The 17,968-nt window shown below is 45.5% G+C and overlaps 1 protein-coding gene across 5 annotated transcripts in view; it reads right to left on the bottom strand.

The window, feature by feature from the left end:
* Nucleotides 1–17,146, bottom strand: part of CSNK1G3 (casein kinase 1 gamma 3) — a 273,308-nt gene extending 256,162 nt beyond the window's left edge. For 2 of the 5 annotated variants that reach the window (XM_082261672.1, XM_082261674.1), the window contains exon 1: nt 16,686–17,146. The gene's annotated coding sequence lies outside the window, so the exon portion shown is untranslated. Of the gene's footprint in view, nt 1–16,681 lie in introns of all 5 variants that reach the window. The other 3 variants (XM_082261673.1, XM_082261675.1, XM_082261676.1) reach the window with 3 other exon arrangements.
* Between the last annotated feature and the right edge of the window lie 822 nt (nt 17,147–17,968).

Below are 17,968 nucleotides of genomic sequence, written 5' to 3'. Positions count from 1 at the left end.
GAGATTAACCACTTGCTGACTGCCTAACACCGATCTACGTCGGCAGTCAGCCCCTCACAGGCAAAGTGACGTAGGGCTACGTCACTAGCTTGTGAGGGTCTAGGGAGCGAGCGCGCGCCCCCCGAGGCGTGGTCACGGACCCCCCCCGCGCGTGTGGACCAGCGGACCCGATGTCCGCCGGTCACTCGGCGATCGGCGGGGGAGAGGGAGAATGTCAGGCAGCTTGTGTAAACAAGCCACCTGTCATTCTCCTCGCTGTAAAGACACTGATCAAACGGATCTAGTATGTAGATCCGTTGATCAGTGTCCTTACAGCTCAAGCCACAGCCAATCACAGTAGAAAGCACGCCCCTAGGGATATACACAGCCCCTCTCTCCCAAATAAAGTTAACCCCTTCAAAACCAGTGTATTTTTACAGTAACAGTGCATATGTATAGCACTGATTACTGTAGAAATGTCACTGGTAACCCCAAAAGTGTCACAAATGTCAGTCAAGGGTCCGATCTGTCCGCCGCAATGTCGCAGTACCACAAAAAAAAAAAAAAAAAAAAAAATCGCAGATCGCCGCCATTACGCGTTAAAAAAAAAAACAACAAAAATGACAAAAATCTTTCCCTTTGTTAGTAAACGCGATAACTTTTGCGCAAACCAATCAAAATACGCTTTTTGCGATTTTTTTTACCAAACATAGGTAGCATAAAACAAATTGGCTGAAAATTTTAAAAAAATTTGCTTTTTTTTGGGGGGGAATTTCATTTAAAAAAATGTGAAAAATATTGTTATTTTTGCAAAATTGACGCTCTTTTTTTGTTTATAGCGCGTGATCATAAAATCGCACAGGTGATCAAATACCACCAAAAGAAAGCTCTGTTTGTGGGAAAAAAAGGACGTCAAATTCGTTTAGGTACAGCGTCGCACGACCGCGCAATTGTCCGTTAAAGTCACGCAGTGCCGAATCGCAAAATACCCCCTGGTCAGGAAGGGGGTAAAATCTTCCGGGGCTTAAGTGGTTAACCACTGTATAGATGGAAGCTCAGAGACAGGAAGAGGATGGGGAATCCATGCAGCATGATTTCTCCAGGATTCAGATGCCTGCAGAACGTGAGACTTTATTACAGGTTAGTAAAGTGATTAAAGCTTTAGGCTACGTTCACATCTTGGCGTTGCTATTACAGGCGTTTTTGTGCAGGCGTTTTTAGATTGACTAGAGACCAATGGAAAACGCCTGTAATCTGCCCAAAAAGAAGCTCATGTACTTTTTTGAGCGTTGGGCGTTTTTCTCACGGCGTCAAAACGCTCAGATATGAACAGGGCCATTGAAATTAATAGGATTTGTCTTGTTGGGCGTTTTGCTCACGGCGTCAAAGCGCTCAGATGTGAAAAGGGGACATTGAAATGAATAGGATTTGTCTTGTTGGGCGTTTTGAGAGCTGATCCTAGAGCAGAAAAACGCCCCAAAACGCCTACATGTGAACGCCTAATGCCCCATACACACGTGCAGATTATCTGCAGACTTTTGTCTGCAGACTTACCAAAACCATATAATATGAGGTCAAACCTAAACACTTTCAATTTGTATGCAATCCGGCAGGCCCTTGCACTACATAGAAAAGGTAAGTCTGCGGACAAAAGTCTGCAGATAATCTGCACGTGTGTACGGGGCATTAGGGATTTTTGTCTCCTAACTAAACATCAGCTTTTACTTTGTGACAAAGTGTGTGGCACTCACGACTGAACTTCTCTCTCCCTGGCAATCAACAGATGCGGTCTTGGTGCTTACTTACAATAATGTAATTCAAGTATGAGGATCTAAGATAAAATATCAGGAGTGCTTCTGCTCTTTAAACTGCACAAATCGTTTTAGGTGTTACCATACGGCAAAACATGCTACGGCTACAAACCATCACACAGCAATTACATGGACTGCCATAATGCATGCTAGCGCACCAAGAAAGGGGTGATGCCAACCAGTAACATTTATTTTTAATGGCACCCTCACATATCCACAAATTGCACCTGCGCTACGGTATGCCTTCGTATAAAAAAAAAAAAAAAAACACACAATTCAACGTAGTGTTTTTTTTTTCTCAGAATAAGTTTCCATTTCAAATGAATTGGCTGCAGTAACACAAGCTCACTGCAATGTATGATATTGTGCTGTGAGGTGTTACCACAATGCAAAAGGGTGTGAGCAAACCCTTGATGTTAAATGTATGCCAGCGTGTGCATTTGTGAATTGCATTTAGGGCTCATTCACACCAATTGCATTAGGCTGAGCTAATCAATACAGGCACAACACTAGAGCACATGGAAAACAATTGTTTTTCTATGCGTCCTGTTCACACAACGCTGAAATGTGGCATGGTGCTCAAAAATGCAGCATGTCTACATTTTCCCGCAGTGTCAACGCATTGTGCTGCATAGACTTTAAAGAACTGTTCTTTTGTGACACTGCAAGCAAAGTAGAATTCCAGGTTTACTTTGATTTTAAAATGGTTTGTTTTGGTCAAAATGACCCAAAGTATTTCCATTAATAATTATGAGTTTGATTTACTAAAGCTGGAGAGTGCAAAATCAACTGCAGCGCTGCAAAGAAACCAATCAGCTTCCAGGATACTTTTTGTCAAAGCTTAAAAAGTAAGTTCAGGCAAAAATGAACACTAAACCCGCTCTCTGCCACATTCTAACCCTAATCTATCTCACCCTGCAAAGCAAAAATAGTTGTACTTACCTTTCCTGCTTTCAGAGGTGGAAGCTGTTTGCAGGAGAGGACGGACAACGGCTGTAAAATGCCTGGGAAGTGATGTCACCCATAGACTTAGTAAAGGGCTTCCGTTTGACAGCGACCTCTTCTGCACCAGCCTCCACACTGAAGCTGCCACTCACAGCTGATGGTGGGACCAGAATGGCTGCAAAAAAGTTAAGTATAGCCATTTTTGCTTTAGAGGGTTAGATAGACTAGGTTTAGAAAGTGGCAGAGAGCAGGTTTAGCGTTGGGTTTTGCCTGAACTTCGACTTTAAAGAGGAGCACCAGTCTACCCCCAAAAGAATTAAAAGTCAGCAGCTACAAAGAATGTAGCTGCTGACTTTTAATCTAAGGACTAGGGATCGACCGATTATCAGTGGGGCTGATTATTGTAGGCCGATATTCACTATTTTTTGAAGTATCGGTATCAGAGTGACGCCTGCAACTACAGACATCACCCCTGTGAAGCTTTTTTAGAGCAGATGGTCATCTTTCTTGTAATAACCAGTGCGGAGCCGCTCGGCTGTTATTACAAGCAGCGGGGGGGATGTCACCCCTCCCGCCACTCCACCCGGGTCTCCCGTCCCACCGGGAGGCCCAAGCGACCAGCCGGCACATATGCCAGCTGGCTGAAGACCTAAACAAAGCTGAAATCGGCTTTGATCGGGTCTACAATGTCGTTAGCATCCATAAAGAGTACCTGTCACTGCCTATTACAGTCACAAGGGAGGTTTACATTCCTTGTAACAGCAATAAAGACTAATCAAAAAAAAAAAAAAAAAAAAAGTTAAAAAAAAGGACAGTGTAAAAATAAAAGAAACTTTAAATGTGCAGAATATCACCACCTAATCGGCCTGAAGGGTGGCCGGAGAAAAAAAAAAAAAATAAGTCGGTAGCGGCCCTGAAAAAACGATATCGTCAATCCCTAATAAGGACACTTACCTGTCCAGGGATACCAGGGATCTAGCGATGTCCTCCATCGAACAGATTCTTTATTCCGCTTCGGGGCCAATCTTGTTTGGCTATACATCGCCTATGGATCACAGGCGTGCAATTAGTTTCGCACTCCTGTGACCCGTTTTCAGCAGAGAGTTGGCTAAAGTCCGCTCTCTGTTCACGTCACAGATATAAGTCCAGGCACCGCATCATCGCGACAATGGAAGTCGGGATCCACCAGGTGCCTGAGCTGGCTGCTGCCCACTCCTCCACAGCCCAGCGCTCCAATGAGTGAGAAGGGAGTAGAGCAGAGAGCTGCTGACTGGCAGGCAACAGCTCTCTGCTCAGGGGGGGCTGTCAAAATCAAGCGATCGGCGGTGTTCGATCGCTTGGTTCTCAGTGTAGAGGCACAAGGGAACAGATACAGCTTCGGACTGATACTGCATCTACCTAGGAAAGTATAATAGGGGGGAGTTGCATACACTAAAGTCTTGAGGCTCCACAGCCAGTTTCCTGCCGCGCTATGCTTTATGAATGCTTCCGCAGTCTTCTGGGAGCAGTGATGTGTCCCAGGAGGCAGCAGGGGAAGTGAACTGCGGCAACGATCGCAGTGGAGGGGGGTTGATGGAGGATACAAACAAGCAGAACTCCCCCTTTAGGGTCAAGTTCCACTTTATTGAACAAGCTGAAGTTAAAATTAAATTGGCTTCCAGCCACAACTGCACCAGATTTTAGTTCATCAACCCCTGTGTGTACTTTCCAGCAACTATTTAAGTGGGTTTTATCGATCACGTGATTGAGAAGCCGTCACAGAGTTTTGCTTTCTTACAGCAGTCACATGATCAGGAGCCCATCGAACTTGCTTGCTCCGAAAAGCATTTGGTGACCACATATAGAACCTTGGACGCATACATGCACCAGCTGGGTATTAAGACCAATTCACTCTGCCAATATATTCATCTATCTCTATATAAGATAATCACACACAAAGGAGGTTGATAAGAAACTTCAACCCCTGTCATATGTACTTTTTAATTCCCTCTTCCCTTTTTCGCTGGATTATCCTCAACATACATGCCACACCCAGGAGGATCCAGCTGTATCCTACTGTAAACCACTACATATGGGTTCCTGAGCTGTCATCTTTGTTTCTTATGTTATCAGGAGCCAGGTGTCCCTTCTAGGTTCTAGCAGCTGGCCCGATGACACACTTCGACATCTGCACAGTTTCCATAGATCTGAAGCCTCATGGGATATATGATGAGAGGTCACTACATGCAGGTCACTACAAGTAGGTCATTCCTGCCTAGGTAAGAAAGATGGGAGCTGGCAGGGTACCAAGATCTCCCAACTGGGGTGAAAAAAAGGGGGGGGGGAGCAATGTTACCAAAATTACAAAAAAATATATTAAAAGTATATTAAAATTGGTTAGTGTGAAAGTTATAGCAACTACAAACTATGGTATAAACACTGGAATTAACGCAGCTTTACACGCTACACTGTGATATCGGTAATCTGCGACTTATAGTGTGACGGACAATCTGGTGCTAACAGAAAATGGCTGGGAGGGACACTAACTGAAGTTACTAATCAAGTGATGAAACTGTACTACTAATGACACTGGCTAAGAAGGAGTTAAAATCAAGGGGCAATCAAGGAGTTAAATGTGTGCTGCTTGTACTTACTAACAAGGCTGTTTTTTTCTCCCTGCTTTTCAGGGAGAAGAAAAGCCAAATCGCTGTTCTCTGTACACAGTTGTGTGTGTCTGTGTAATTGGACACAGCTGATCAGCAGGTTTTAGCTGAAATCTGCCGACAAACCCATGCTGTGTCCAAACACGGCATGGGTTAGCAATAAAAGGTGCCCCAAACACCGGAAGAAAGCCAGCAATGTACATGTTACAAAGCCTGCACCTGCCGCCTTCTTGCAGTATATTTGTTGTGAGCAGTCAGCATGTAGGTAAATGCAAGCAGTGTATTTACCTTAGACTAATGCCTCATACACACGCAACGATTATCGGCCGACCGATCGTCCGAGTTTTGTCCAGAGTGGTGTTTTGTTGGTTGGAATGTGCCTAGACTGCACACGAATTTTCTCAGCCAACAAAAATCTACTTCAGAAGTGATGTCATGTGCTGGTTTACTTTCTGTGTGTTTTTTCTTCTCTGAGCATGCCCAGTCTTGCTCATCAGATTGTCTGCCGAAATCTGTACTGACTGATGGAAAATCGGCCATTGTGTTGACGGCCAACAAAAATTTTATAGCATGCACACCGACGGTTGTCGAAAGCATCATACTAACAAGCTGAAAATCGGCCGATCGGACGTTGGCCGAAAATTCCTGGCCAACTATCGACGCGTGTGTACGGGGCATTAGTATCACCCACCTGCATTCTCTGTACAGCAGAGCCCAAAGAGGAGGAGGAAGCAGCAGCACAAGAAGCCATTAAGAGGCGTTACAGTAGGCGGGGTATACGGATACGAGGAGAAAGCAGACTGGACAAGGAAATGAGCTCAACAGTCTGCTGCTTCTCATTTCACTACCCAGTCACATGGCGAGGGTGAAGACCAGTACCTGAAGCAGAGAAACATTAGGGTAGGTCTCCTTCCCTAATAAAGCTGTACTGTGTGCCACAGCTGTTTAGACTGGATGGATAAAATTACAAACCCTTTTGGCAGGTGAAAAGCGTTCATGTATGTATTCAGTGCTCAATTATAGCCTAAAGAAGAGCTCCAGGCTCCTTCAGAAAAAATGAAAGGTCAGCAGCTACAAGTACTGTAGCTGCTGACTTTTAATATTCAGACACTTACCTGTCCTGGAATCCAATAGTGTCTTCACTGTAGCCTATGTTTTCATTGTCTTTCGGGTGCTGCCACCACCATTTCTTATAAGGGAAACCAGCAGTGAAGCCTTGCGGCTTCACAGCCGGTTCCCTACTGCACATTCACGAAGCGTGCTACGCTTTGTGAATGGACTTGCAATGGGGTGAAGGAGGAGGGGAGCCGAACTTCTGGGTGAGTTTGCCGTTTTAAAGTCACCAAGAAGTGGGAACAAGTGCCAGTCAAAGCCAGGTACCTGTTCTCCTCACCCCCAAAATGTGCCAAATGTGGCAGCGGAGAGGGGTGAGAGGAAACAAACAAGCGGAGCTACCCCTTTTGGGTGGAAATCCACTGTGAGGCTGGTTTCACACGGGCGTACTCCTTAATGCGCATCAACTGCTCATCAGGGGATCTCTCTGCTGAGCAGGTGGATGACAGGTCTGTGCCCTCTCCACTATGGGTGGACACAGACACAGCCCCGCTGTTCTCAGTGGGGAAGTCAAGTGGAAACAGACCACCGGTCCGTTTCAATCAGACTGTAATCCGATTTGACAGATGGGAGAATGATCCTCCATCCGTCTGTTTTTGGCAGACAGGATCGGATGCCAGGGGACACACGCCACTCCATAGAGAACAATTGCTGGTCCAAATCAGGTCTGCATGAAAAGCTGGCAGGTGGACCTGATTGGACTGCTTGTGTGAAACCAGCCTTACAGTACATATCTTCCTTCTGAATACAGCATACACCCTACTCGGTGTTTGCTATTGTGTTAAATGCACTGACATTTAACGGCTGTAATGTTGACACAGCTTGCTAAATAGGGCTCATGCACACTGCATTTCTAAGAAGTGGCCCCTTCAGGCTTTTGAGCTTTTTTAAAACGGTCAATTTTTTCTGCGTGGAAACTCCCCTCCATGTTAGCCAAGGTGTCCATGCACACTTTTTTTTTTTTTTTTTTTTTTTAGGAGTTTTATATGCTCTTACAGGCAGAAAACAAAATACCACCAAACTAGTGTTTTTAAAAAAGGAGAAGCGCACAAAAGCACCCAGAAAAAAAATTAATAAATAATAATAACAATAATAATAATAATAATAATAATAACAATAATTATAATAATAATAATAATAATGGAAAAATGAGGTAAGGGGAAGGTTCGTAAAAAAAACACATGCTGACAGAAGCACAAAAAAGTTAATGCTTTTAGGCCGAGAAATAAAAGCTCAAGTGCCTGTTATAAGCAGCTTTTATTTTTGGAGCTGCGATGTGGCCTTGTAGATTGGATAGGTAATATGTTGCACTTCCATGGAGAAGTTCCATTAGCTTCTTAAATGGAGTTCAATTTTTATTTTTCTTTGTAGAGATTTGCAATTATCCCTTAAAAACAACAGGAAGTGAGTAGAAATCTCTACAAAGTATGTTTATAAAGGCAAGGAAAAGGGGGGGGGAATAAGTCTCTTGTACATATGCAGGTGTTTTAATGAGAACTTTGTATGAATTTGACACATACTGGAACTGTAAAGTTATATTTGACAATTCACAGTTTCTGTTCTGTACATGGGTATTTCCTTAATGTTAAAGCGGTAGTATTACGCTTTTTGACACTTTTACCTACAGGTAAGCCTATAATAAGGCTTACCTGTAGGTACAATTAATATCTCCTAAACCGGCACGGTTTAGGAGATATTTGCAGTGCATGCAGCCGCTCACGCGCTCTGAAGGTCCGGGGGGACCTCCAGTTTTCCTTGCCGGGAGCTTGCCGGAAAATCGCGCAAGCGTGGGAGTGACGTCATCGCGGCTCCGGCCAATCACAGCGCTGGAGCCGCCGAACCTGGAAGAGACACCGAGGGATCATGGCGGCGCCCGCAGCGATGTCCGGGGGTCTGTGTCGGGGCTTCGTTCTACGGTAATACATAATGAGCTAGTATGCGATGCATACTAGCTCATTATGCCTTTGTCTTGCAGGTTTTTTTTTTTTCCTCTCGTTTTCGGGTTTACAACCGCTTTAAGCATTTGGCAAAAAAAAAAAAAGGGAGGATCTACAGAGAGGAACTCTCCATGTAGAATGGGTGTCCCCATTTTCTGTCCTTATGACAATTGCCATCAGGCCGAACATAAAAGGGGAACCTCGTCAGTGAGGATACAGACACCAATAAAACCCTGGGGGAGGGGGGGGGGATGATGATGAACCACCACAAAGAGTCTAGAAAGTGTTGCTATTCTAGTCAGTATAATGGATTTTCTATTTTAGTAAAAAGAAAATTAAACCAATACAGTAAAACCTTGGATTGCGAGCATAATTCGTTCCGGATGCATGCTTGTAATCCAAAGCACTCTTATATCAAAGCGAATTTCCCCATAAGAAATAATGGAAACTCAGATGATTCGTTCCACAACCATTTATTCCTAAATCCTTCAGTTTATAGTCCATATAAAAAGATTATAGCATTGCGATAGGTTATATAACCATAAAATGTCCATCCACAAATAGCCGCTTCCACAAGGGGATTAGAAGCAAAATCCAGTAGGAGCTACAGAGTATCAAAGAGAAGAAAGGCGCCTCTAAGTGTAGCAATATGGTTCCATTTAATGAAGGTACAACATTTAGCAACTCACATGGTTGATGAATAAAACAGGCACATCTAAGTATGCAGGCATCCGGGGTAAAGCTGTCCACATGGACTATCTTCTGCACCGCCGGCTGCCAGTCTGTAATCCTGACCGGGAAGACCACCCTGCAGTAAAGGGATCTGAAAGCGAGGGGCAGCATGGAAGGGATGACGTAGATGGCGGTGCAGAGGATGGTCTATGTGGACAGCTTTAGCCTGGATGCCTGCATACTTAGATGTGCCTGTTCCAATCATCAACCATGTGAGTTGCTAAATGTTGAACCTTCATTAAATTTAACCATATTGCTACACTTAGAGGCGCCTCTCTTCTCTTTTATACTCAGCTGTGACTTGAGGCTACTTGTATATCAAGACATCGCTTGTAAACCAAGTCAAAATTTATTTGAAAATTTTGCTTGTCTTGCAAAGCGCTCTTAAACCAAGTTACTCTCAAACCAAGGTTTTACTGTACTTAACAACACATATATACACACACAAGTATACTTGTAGAGTAATCTAGAGATGAGACATAAGTAATAACGGTGTCCAAACAATAGCCAAGGTACGATGTTTATCCAAAATTCCTTCTTTTTGAGCTGAACATATACAGTATGCATAATCAGGAATTCCCTAGCATGCTCCTGAAAGTTGGATCTTTTGAACAAACACCAACAGCCAAGAGTAGTTTTCTCTTGGCTCCCTCTAGGAAAAAGTCACAGACGCATAAAAATGTTTTTTTGTATACTATTTATAAAGTGCATCAAGCTTATACTATGTTGTACTCTTTTCAGGAGTGGAATCAGAATCCCTGATTAAGATTTGTATGTTATAGATCAAACATGTAACGAAACGCGTTGGATTATGTATCACTCCTCTAAGTTACACCATGTTTGTATTATGTATCGTTACAATGCAATGGATGAGTTATTATCTGTATAACAAGTTATAATACCCTGTATATACTTGGGAGAAACAATATTGAATACAAGTGATATCAATTTTCAATAAAATTTAAAATATTTTAGATTAACAACATAATAATAATTTTTTTTTATTATAACCCACTGTTACCTCTAAAGTCCCATATGATACTTAGGGGGCTTTCTTTCTAAACTTCCATTAAACAACCTCCTGTTATGCCAAACAAAGCATAGAAATAGAACACTCTGACGCAATTTATGTAATATTTAATACTGGCCATGGAAAACATCTTAGTCATCAAAGCACTTGTGTAGCTCATGGACAGCCATCAACAGACAGTACATGACAACGAGCAGATAACATTGTGACTTAACAGGGCTGATGATGTCACAGCCATTCACAAGATGGAAACAAAGCCAGGTAAATAAAGTGCCTGAGCACTAAAGGCAACGGACGCACAATGGAATGGTAAACTCTGTCTCATCAGATCACAAAGTAATAAACGTACTTCACCTCTTGCTGGTTGTACTTTTCTATATGTGGCAGCACAGCGGTGGGCTTTAGCGCTGTGTTGTCACATATACGTGCCGCTGTTCTGTGCGTTGAAAATGTACACTTTGCTTAGCCCTGTGACCCACAGCTCCTGGACACGGTTTACAATCAGGAGCCATTACGATAGGCTCCCAATCACCTCCTGACCAGTTTGACAGCCAATCATAATGAATGCAAGATTAAATGCCACCTACTGGCCTCTCCTTAACAACCCCTTCAAAGGGCTGGTGGTAAGGGGTTTAATTGTGTACAAACACACACACACTGGTCAGGCCATGATCCTTCAGATGCAAAGCCGCTAAGGGAGATCACCTATTCGCTTTCTGTGTGTGTGTGTGTGAGAGAGAGATATACAGACAGACAGACAGACAGACAGACAGACAGACAGACAGACAGACAGACAGACAGACAGACAGACAGACAGACAGACAGACAGACAGACAGACAGACAGACATCCAAAACATGTTTTGGATATAGTAGAAGAGTCTGAGGACCCCTTATCAGGTTCTGGTTTTTATTACTATCTTTGTCCCTGCTGTGGAGATCTATCCTCTTTCATTGTCTTGGGGGGGCCACAACAAAAAGTAATGGGAAGCACAAAAGGTTATCCTCATCCTGAACAAGTGAGGAGGATAAATCTTGCAATGAGGACACCTGGGTTCCCTCACTTCATATTGTTTCCTCTCACGTCCTGTTCCCTTTACAGCACAGGAAGTGTAAAGAAATAACAGACTAACCTTTGCCTACTCTACCTAACACTACAAAAAAAAAAAAAAAAAAAAAGAAACGTCGACTACATCTATACTTAAAAGGCCTAGCTGACATTTGCCAAGTCCGCAAGACACATCAATCTTATATCAGAACACTAAACATTGTGTTAAAGTATATACAATACCAAACTTTTTTTTTTTTGGGGGGGGGTTTAAAACTGTGCTCAGGTAATGTTGCCATCCATATCTCATTAGGCAGATTTCCGATCACTTCCTGTCCTACAGACACAACAGGAAGTGAGAGATTACCTTTTCAATATAAGGGAAATTCTCCCTTTGACAGCTGTCACAGGAACAAGTGTGCCTATTGGAAGATTTTGACACTATTCCTGTTCTGGTTACCACTGGACTACTAGTATGGATTTACCAGCACTTTCATCCCCATTGACATTAGTTATCAGGAGTGTCAGAGTGAACTTGCTTGCACAGACACGTAGCCAATACATCTGGGTAGGATTATCTGCCCAAGAGTCACAGGTGCAGCATACCACCAGCCCATCAAAATTAATAACAGGCTGAAACATACAGAGTCTGTGTGCTTATATACGTGCACATCCAAGGAGCATTTGGGTCTACATATTGGACAGCTCATATATCCCTGCATGCAAACACATCCCTGCATGCCCAGTGTGCATATATGCTGTATGTTTCAGCCCCGTCATTGATTTTTACAGGCTGCTGGCATTGAGCAGATGGCTTAATGTCAGCCACAGACAAGAGAACAAAGCACCACTAAAAGGACAGCAGACAGATAAAAAGCCAACATTAAACCACAACACTGTCCAATGTCTAAGATGTCCAAAACAGTCAGATCGTGATCAGTCCATTCACCTACTACAGTGAGTATGAGGTCCATCTCAACTTCATCAGAGTTGGTGGACTGTCGATAGGAGGAGAACTACGTGTGGCTGTTGGCGGACTGTCGATAGGAGAACTATGTGTGGGCTATCATTGTTCCTGGGTGTAGGAGTTGGTGGACTGTAGATAGGAGGAGATCTATGTGTGTCTCATCATTGTTCCTGGGTGTAGGAGTTGGTGGACTGTAGATAGGAGGAGATCTATGTGTGTCTCATCATTGTTCCTGGGTGTAGGAGTTGGTGGACTGTAGATAGGAGGAAATCTATGTGTGGGCCATCATTGTTCCTGGATGTAGGAGTTGGTAGACTGTGGATAGGAGATCTATGTGTGGGCCATTATTGTTCCTGGGTGTAGGAGTTGGTAGACTGTGGATAGGAGATCTATGTGTGGGCCATCATTGTTCCTGGGTGTAGGAGTTGGTGGACTGTAGATAGGAGGAAATCTATGTGTGTCTCATCATTGTTCCTGGGTGTAGGAGTTGGTGGACTGTAGATAGGAGGAAATCTATGTGTGGGCCATCATTGTTCCTGGATGTAGGAGTTGGTAGACTGTGGATAGGAGATCTATGTGTGGGCCATTATTGTTCCTGGGTGTAGGAGTTGGTAGACTGTGGATAGGAGATCTATGTGTGGGCCATCATTGTTCCTGGGTGTAGGAGTTGGTGGACTGTGGATAGGAGATCTATGTGTGGGCCATCATTGTTCCTGGGTGTAGGAGTTGGTAGACTGTAGATAGGAGATCTATGTGTGGGCCATCATTGTTCCTGGGTGTAGGAGTTGGTAGACTGTAGATAGGAGATCTATGTGTGGGCCATCATTGTTCCTGGGTGTAGGAGTTGGTAGACTGTGGATAGGAGATCTATGTGTGGGCCATCATTGTTCCTGGGTGTAGGAGTTGGTAGACTGTGAATAGGAGATCTATGTGTGGGCCATCATTGTTCCTGGGTGTAGGAGTTGGTAGACTGTGGATAGGAGATCTATGTGTGGGCCATCATTGTTCCTGGGTGTAGGAGTTGGTAGACTGTGGATAGGAGATCTATGTGTGGGCCAACATTGTTTCTGGGTGTAGGAGTTGGTGGGCTGTAGATAGGAGGAGATCTATTGGCACTTTTCCACTGCAAGTACCGGCTCGGCTCTACTCGCCCAAGCTTGGCCCGGTTTGCTTTTCCACTGCTGGTACCGCATGGTACGGTGTTGGAACGGTTCGGTACGGTATGGTTTGCTTTTCCACTAAAGTAGTACTAAAGTTAAGTGGGTGGGATAACAACAGGGTGGGTGGGATTCTCTGACCAATCAGTGGCTAGTAGTGACTGCATGCAAAGGATTGTGGGATATGGTACCGGGTATGGTACCCTCTTGGAACCACAATCGAGGTGGTACTGTTTTTGAGAGCCGTACCGTTCGGTTCCATGCAGTGGAAAAGCGCCGCCGTACCGTACCGTTCCTACACCATACCATGCGGTACCAGCAGTGGAAAAGCACAAAAGCGAGCCGAACCGTTCGATTCCATGCTGTGGAAAAGCGCCATATATGTGGGCCATCATTGTTCTGGGTGTAGGAGTTGGTGGACTGTAGATAGGAGATCTATGTGTGGGTCATCATTGTTCTGGGTGTAGGAGTTGGTGGACTGTAGATAGGAGGAGATCTATGTGTGGGCTATCATTGTTCTGGGTGTAGGAGTTGGTGGACTGTAGATAGGAGGAGATCTATGTGTGGGCTATCATTGTTCTGGGTGTAGGAGTTGGTGGACTGTAGATAGGAGGAGATCTGTGTGTGGGCCATCATTGTTCCTGGGTGTAGGAGTTGGTGGACTGTAGATAGGAGATCTGATATGTGTGGGCCATCATTGTTCCTGGGTGTAGGAGTTGGTGGACTGTAGATAGGAGGAGATCTATGTGTGGGTCATCATTGTTCCTGGGTGTAGGAGTTGGTGGGATGTAGATAGGAGATCTATGTGTGGGTCATCATTGTTCCTGGGTGTAGGAGTTGGTGGACTGTAGATAGGAGATCTATGTGTGGGCCATCATTGTTCCTGGGTGTAGGAGTTGGTGGACTGTAGCTAGGAGGAGATCTATGTGTGGGCCATCATTGTTCCTGGGTGTAGGAGTTGGTGGACTGTAGATAGGAGATCTATGTGTGGGTCATCATTGTTCTGGGTGTAGGAGTTGGTGGACTGTAGATAGGAGGAGATCTATGTGTGGGCCATCATTGTTCCTGGGTGTAGGAGTTGGTGGACTGTAGATAGGAGATCTATGTGTGGGTCATCATTGTTCTGGGTGTAGGAGTTGGTGGACTGTAGATAGGAGATCTATGTGTGGGCTATCATTGTTCCTGGGTGTAGGAGTTGGTGGACTGTAGATAGGAGGAGATCTATGTGTGGGTCATCATTGTTCTGGGTGTAGGAGTTGGTGGACTGTAGATAGGAGATCTATGTGTGGGTCATCATTGTTCCTGGGTGTTGGAGTTGGTGGGGTGTAGATAGGAGATCTATGTGTGGGTCATCATTGTTCCTGGGTGTAGGAGTTGGTAGGATGTAGATAGGAGATCTATGTGTGGGTCATCATTGTTCCTGGGTGTAGGAGTTGGTGGGATGTAGATAGGAGATCTATGTGTGGGTCATCATTGTTCCTGGGTGTAGGAGTTGGTAGGATGTAGATAGGAGATCTATGTGTGGGTCATCATTGTTCCTGGGTGTAGGAGTTGGTGGGATGTAGATAGGAGATCTATGTGTGGGCCATCATTGTTCCTGGGTGTAGGAGTTGGTGGACTGTAGATAGGAGGAGATCTGTGTGTGGGCCATCATTGTTCCTGGGTGTAGGAGTTGGTGGACTGTAGATAGGAGGAGATCTATGTCTGGGTCATTGTTCCTGGGTGTAGGAGTTGGTGGACTGTAGATAGGAGATCTATGTGTGTCTCATCATTGTTCCTGGGTGTAGGAGTTGGTGGACTGTAGATAGGAGATCTATGTGTGGGTCATCATTGTTCCTGGGTGTAGGAGTTGGTGGACTGTAGATAGGAGATCTGATATGTGTGGGACATCATTGTTCCTGGGTGTAGGAGTTGGTGGACTGTAGATAGGAGGAGATCTATGTGTGGGCCATCATTGTTCCTGGGTGTAGGAGTTGGTGGACTGTAGCTAGGAGGAGATCTATGTGTGGGAAATCATTGTTCCTGGGTGTAGGAGTTGGTGGGATGTATATAGGAGATCTGATATGTATGGGCCATCATTGTTCCTGTGTGTAGGAGTTGGTGGACTGTAGATAGGAGGAGATCTATGTGTGTCTCATTGTTCCTGGGTGTAGGAGTTGGTGGACTGTAGATAGGAGATCTATGTGTGGGAAATCATTGTTCCTGGGTGTAGGAGTTGGTGGACTGTAGATAGGAGGAGATCTATGTGTGGGCCATCATTGTTCCTGGGTGTAGGAGTTGGTGGACTGTAGATAGGAGATCTATGTATGGGCCATCATTGTTCCTGGGTGTAGGAGTTGGTGGACTGTAGATAGGAGGAGATCTATGTGTGGGAAATCATTGTTCCTGGGTGTAGGAGTTGGTGGACTGTAGATAGGAGATCTATGTGTGGGAAATCATTGTTCCTGGGTGTAGGAGTTGGTGGACTGTAGATAGGAGGAGATCTATGTGTGTCTCATCATTGTTCCTGGGTGTAGGAGTTGGTGGACTGTAGATAGGAGGAGATCTATGTGTGTCTCATCATTGTTCCTGGGTGTAGGAGTTGGTGGACTGTAGATAGGAGGAGATCTATGTGTGGGCTATCATCGTTCCTGGGTGTAGGAGTTGGTGGGATGTAGATAGGAGATCTATGTGTGGGCCATCATTGTTCCTGGGTGTAGGAGTTGGCAGGCAGTAGATAGGAGATCTATGTGTGGGAAATCATTGTTCCTGGGTGTAGGAGTTGGTGGACTGTAGATAGGAGATCTATGTGTGGGCCATCATTGTTCCTGGATGTAGGAGTTGGTGGACTGTAGATAGGAGATCTATGTGTGGGAAATCATTGTTCCTGGGTGTAGGAGTTGGTGGACTGTAGATAGGAGGAGATCTATGTGTGGGCCATCATTGTTCCTGGGTGTAGGAGTTGGTGGACTGTAGATAGGAGATCTGATATGTATGGGCCATCATTGTTCCTGGGTGTAGGAGTTGGTGGACTGTAGATAGGAGGAGATCTATGTATGGGCCATCATTGTTCCTATGTGTAGGAGTTGTGATGTCTGTCAGGGTCCTGTTGATCAGTGTGGAGGAGAAGACATTGGGGAAGGAATCCATAGAAGTGCAGACACAGTGACCTGGCAGTGACCCCCCCCCAGCACCCCCCATCCTGTCCATGTGTGCCCAGCCCCCAGCAGGCCTATGTGCTCTGGTAGGACCCTAGTCCCCTGAGGGCTCCAGCATGGATAGGATGGAGATCCCGGAGGCTCCCCCACTTCCTGTTCCCCTCCCCCCTGTTGCGATCAGTCACCCACCTAGGAAGTCAGATCACAGGTCCGGGCCAGATCATAGCCGGAGATGCCGCCGCCACCGCTAACGTAGAGGCTTGTGGTGTCGGCGCCGCCTGTCCTCCCTCCGGTACAGGTGATCGGGCGGCAGTGTTGCTCGGTAGAGGTAGGGCCGGCTGGCTCTTCCTTTGCGGTAATGAATGTAATAAAGATGGCCAGAGAAGGAGGAGGGAGTAGGAGGAGGGCGCTCACACACACATTACACTGGAGGGAAATGTTCCGTGTCAGAGGGGAACGCGCAGCGGAAGCCGCCCCCTCCTCACCGCGGGCCCCGCCTCTTCCGCGCTCTCACACTCACACACAGAGCGGCTCGGACGGTACAAGGCTGCGGCTCAGCCCATACCCCGGCTAGCCGGTGTACACCGGACAGGCAGCGGCTGCTTGATGCCGATCCTCCTCTCACCCCTGACGTACCACCAGGTGGCAGTAGAAGTCGGAGGAAGTGGAGTAGCCGGAGGTGCCGCCCATTTCCCCGGGATCCCTGACCAATAGCGTCAGGAGGGCTCGGTGGCGTCACTGCCCTTGGCCTGTCAGCGAACGAGATGAAAGTAAGGGGGCGGATAGCTGGAAATGTACGGAATTATTTAAAGTGCAGCTGTCTTCTTGGCTCTGGTCTTGGCCAGATTTGAAGGGCGGGGATTGCCACTCTTGTCCGTTGATTGGTCAGAGGGGTGCGTCAATCAAAGGGATTCCCCAGGGAAGGCGGAGTCGGATTGGGTTTCTGCTCTTGTCCAATAGGATCAGAGTAGAAATAGTCACCTCATAGGGGATGGGAGTGTGTGAGCGCGTCAATACATGTGAGCTCATCGAGTGTCTGCTGCCTGCCTGGGAACTAGCCCGCACACTGTCTGCTCTGTGGAATATATTGCTGCTTACACTTCCTGATATGTGGTGGCTGCATTATTATTATTATTGTTTATCTTTATCGTCTCATTGTCGGCCAGACAGTAATCTACTTCCTGACTTAGGGTGACAACACAGGATGCCATATCTATTAATTAGCAGAGTTGTCACCCTAGGCTGCTCTCCTGACCTAAAGTGATTGCAAAGCTTTTTGTTTTTCTTCTTAACCACTCCAGCTCCGGAGGTTTTTACCCCCTTAATGACAGGCCATTTTTTTGCGATACAGAACTGCATTGCTTTAACCACTTAACCCCCCCGGAAGATTTTACCCCCTTCCTGACCAGGGGGTTTTTTGCGATTTTTTTTTTTTTTTTTTTTTTTTTTTACTGCGTGACTTTAACGGACAA

Source organism: Pelophylax lessonae (genome assembly GCF_965119305.1).
Source record: "Pelophylax lessonae genome assembly, chromosome: 1".
NCBI classification, from domain to species: domain Eukaryota; kingdom Metazoa; phylum Chordata; class Amphibia; order Anura; family Ranidae; genus Pelophylax; species Pelophylax lessonae.
The sequence above is the reverse complement of the archived record's forward strand: the minus strand, read 5'-3'. Positions and strand labels throughout refer to the sequence as shown.